This window comes from Macaca mulatta, chromosome 10 (assembly GCF_049350105.2).
Source record: "Macaca mulatta isolate MMU2019108-1 chromosome 10, T2T-MMU8v2.0, whole genome shotgun sequence".
NCBI classification, from domain to species: Eukaryota; Metazoa; Chordata; class Mammalia; order Primates; family Cercopithecidae; genus Macaca; species Macaca mulatta.
Window position 1 is genome coordinate 36727305 of NC_133415.1, and position 3820 is coordinate 36731124.

The 3820-nt window shown below is 34.4% G+C and overlaps 1 pseudogene; it reads left to right on the forward strand.

The window, feature by feature from the left end:
* The first annotated feature begins 308 nt into the window (after nt 1-308).
* On the forward strand, nt 309-1095 carry LOC693971 (protein FAM133B pseudogene; annotated as a pseudogene).
* Nucleotides 1096-3820: the final 2725 nt, after the last annotated feature.

Consider the following 3820-nt stretch of genomic DNA (forward strand, 5'->3'; position numbering starts at 1 on the left):
CAGTCATCCTGTTCCCTTGGTGGTAGCTGTTCCACCTTGGTGTGTCTATTCAGCCATGTTGCTCAAATCTATAAAGTCTTATAGGTCAATAATAAATAGAAAATTGACACTTGAAAAATATGCAAAGAACTTGAATTTAAAATTTCTACAAATAAAAAGCAAAAATTGTCAATAAATTTTAAATATGCAACATATTAATGTAGAGAAATGCAAATCAAAAGCTCAATGAGATACTTACCAAAATAGCTGTAACAAAGAGACAATAAAAAAGATTGCCGGGCATGCGACTGTGCACTCAATCCAGCACCATGGGGAAGCAGGACAATCGGGTGGCCTATATGAACCCAATAGCAATGGCAAGATCAAAGGGTCCAGTCCAGTCTTCAGGGCCAACAATACAATGTTATCTGAATTGACCAAGGCCTACCTGGGAAGAAGTAAAAGAGCAACTAGAAAAGAGAAAGAAAGGCTCCAAGGCTTTGGCTGAATTTGAAGAAAAAATGAATGAGAACTGGAAGGAAGAACTGGAAAAACACAGGGAGAAATTATTAAGTGGAAGTAAGAGCTCATCCAAAAAAAGACAGAGAAAGAAAAATGAAAATAAGAAGTCTGGTAGGTATTCATCTTCTTCTTCATCAAGCTCTGATTCTTCCAGCAGTTCTGATTCTGAAGATGAGGATAAGAAACAAGGAAAATGGAGAAAGAAAAAGAAGAACTGTTCACATAAATCTTCTGAAAGCTCCATGTCAGAAACTGAACCAGACAGTAAGGATGGTTTTAAAAAGAAAAAGAAGTCAAAAGATGGAACTGAGAAAGAAAAGGATATTAAAGGACTCAACAAAAAGAGAAAGATGTATTCTGAAGATAAACCTTTATCATCTGAGTTCTTGTCACAATCAGAGTATATTGAGGAGGTGTGAGCAAAAAAGAAGAAAAACAGTGAAGAACGAGAAAAAGCAACAGAAAAAATGAAAAAGAAAAAGAAGCATAAGAAACACAGTAAGAAGAAGAAAAAGAAGTGTGCTAGTTCAAGTCCTGACTCACCATAACGTTAAGAAAAATCAGGATTCCCTTATAAAGAAAGTGCAATGCCTGAGGAAATTTCAATTGTGAAAACTACAACATACTTACTAAAATGTATGAATTTTCTTGTCTTTAGAATTATTCCTGGACTATTCAGTAGCCACTCAGATGTCACTGTGTGAAAGGGCCATAAATGTTGGCTGCTGCTTGAACATCTATTTTTTTTTCTTCCAGTGCTTGATAACTCTGTGAGATAATACACTGTGGTTATACTCATGGTTAAGATATTTGGGAATAAAATCAATACTTTTGACTAGAAGTGTCTAAGGATAAACCAACAGAAATTGAATCTAGATGTATCTTTAAGATGTAATCAGAAATGACCAGATGACTCTAGTTAAAATTTTTGAAGGAGGGATTACATTAATATTTAAAAACCCTTATTCTATAAATAAGTGTATTTTAATTTTTTCCCCTCATATACTTTTATTTACCAGGGGAAGGACCTTTTAGGGTTGGGGGGTGGCTTGCTATCTCTTTAGCTAGCAGAATAGTGTGCCTTTGATCCTCACACATCCTATATTATGGACACAGTAGCAATGCTTCACGGGGAGGTCAGAGCTGGCTACCAGCAGTCTTGCCCTTTACTGAACTTAGTGTTATCCTTGGATGCTGTCATATGCTGCTTTGAGTGAACCAGAGAAACAGCCATTTGCAGCATGAGAAAGCCCCAAAAGCACTGAGATTTACCTACACTTCAATAATAATGAATATTTTTTAGCATTAGAAGGTGTTATGTCATTTGAATTAATTTTGATTACACTTTGGCTTGGGAGAGGAATTATTTTAAATAGACGCTGGTTCTTTTTGAACTTGAGAGCTAAATATTCTAAAATGCATGTTTAACACTAAGTTTTAACCAGTCAGGAAAATTTTATGTAACCAGTGATAGTTTATTTTTTGTATGAATTTTGTTTAGCCTGCAATGTTTAGCTTTTGTTAACTCCTTACTCTTGCTGTCTTAAGTTCATTACTGTGTTTAATGGCCTACTTGCCAAGATATTTAGCATGTAAAAAGCAGGGTTTTGATTTAAGAAAAAAAAAAGGCTTCATATTGAAAGCTGAGATTTGCAATAACAAGTTGAGTGGCCAGCCTGGTATGCTGTGTCTTATTGCCTGAATCTTAGTAAATGTAATGTTTAAAAAAAAATTGCCAAAGACATCAAAAATATGAAAGCTTCAAAGACTGTATGTAGCAATGTAAAAAACAACCACTTTAAAAAAATTTGGCGATTATTCAAAATGTTATAAAGAGTATCACCATATGACTCAGAAATTTTACTCTCTGGCCGGGCACGGTGGCTCAAGCCTGTAATCCCAGCACTTTGGGAGGCCGAGACGGGCGGATCACGAGGTCAGGAGGTCGAGACCATCCTGGCTAACACGGTGAAACCCCGTCTCTACTAAAAAACACAAAAAACTAGCCAGGCGAGGTGGCAGGCGCCTGTAGTCCCAGCTACTCGGGAGGCTGAGGCAGGAGAATGGCGTGAACCTGGGAGGCGGAGCTTGCAGTGAACTGAGATCCGGCCACTGCACTCCAGCCTGGGCGACACAGCGAGACTCTGTCTCACAAAAAGAAAAAGGAAGAAAGAAATTTTACTCTCTGTTATGTACTCAAAAGAAATGAAAGCCTATGACTACACAAAGATTCTAATGTAAATGATCAAAGCAGTAGTATTTATAATAACCCCAAAGGAATAAAACCAAAATATTCATTAAATAGTAAAAGAAAAAAATAATATGTGCTTCTGTCCATGCAATAAAATACTATTTGCCAAATTTTAAAAAATGAACTAATGATACCTGCTATGTCAGGAACAAACCTCGAAATTATCAAAGTAAGTTAAAAGAAACCAAACCAAATGAGCAGATAATTTATGATTTCACTTAAAATAACTTTTAATACAAGGATTAGATGTGAAAACAGATTAATGATTGCCTGTGACCAGGGAAATAAAATCAGTAAGTACTAAAGGGCTGAATTTCTTTTTCCATAGTAATAAAATTATTTCAAAATTAGATTGTGATTATGGTTGTCTGTAAGTATATTTTAAAAAATTGGAATTGTACACATAAAATATGTGATGGTTTTGTTATAAAATCATATCCCAGTAAAATGTTTCCAAAGGAAACATGCCACAGATAAAATGTACTACTGTTGATTTTTGGAGAACTAAGTCACAGACTCTAAAAACCAAACCCATTTATTGTTCATCTCAAGGCATGTTAAATTAAGAGGAAAAGACAAAGATATAGTTATAACATTAAAATGTTCATAGCAAATAGTTATAAGAAAAAATTTAAGTTTGTAAAGGGTATTAATAGATAGAAATTATCTGGTTAGATTTACCAGGCCAGAAATGTGAATTAAATAATAGTACTTTATTGAAGACCACTCTGAGTCACAGATTATTAGAAATTTGTAATGATGTCATCATAAGGTTAAAATATCCCTTACCAAAAATGACTCAGAGAAAAAATGTTAAATAAAGTGTGTTGGTGGCACCCATATCCATAGTTGCAGGTACTTTTAGTGTAAGACCAATTAGAAAGCTGCGCATTTTTCCCTCATTTGTAACCAATTTCAGCAGTTGAATCCATTATTGAACTCCTAAATTTATTGATAAAACATGTGAGCAGATGTTTGACTTGTTTTTATTACAAAACATGGCTAATATACAGTATGTGAAAGTTTCCATAAAATTATTAAATTATTTCAAAGTTATAAAAATAAAAA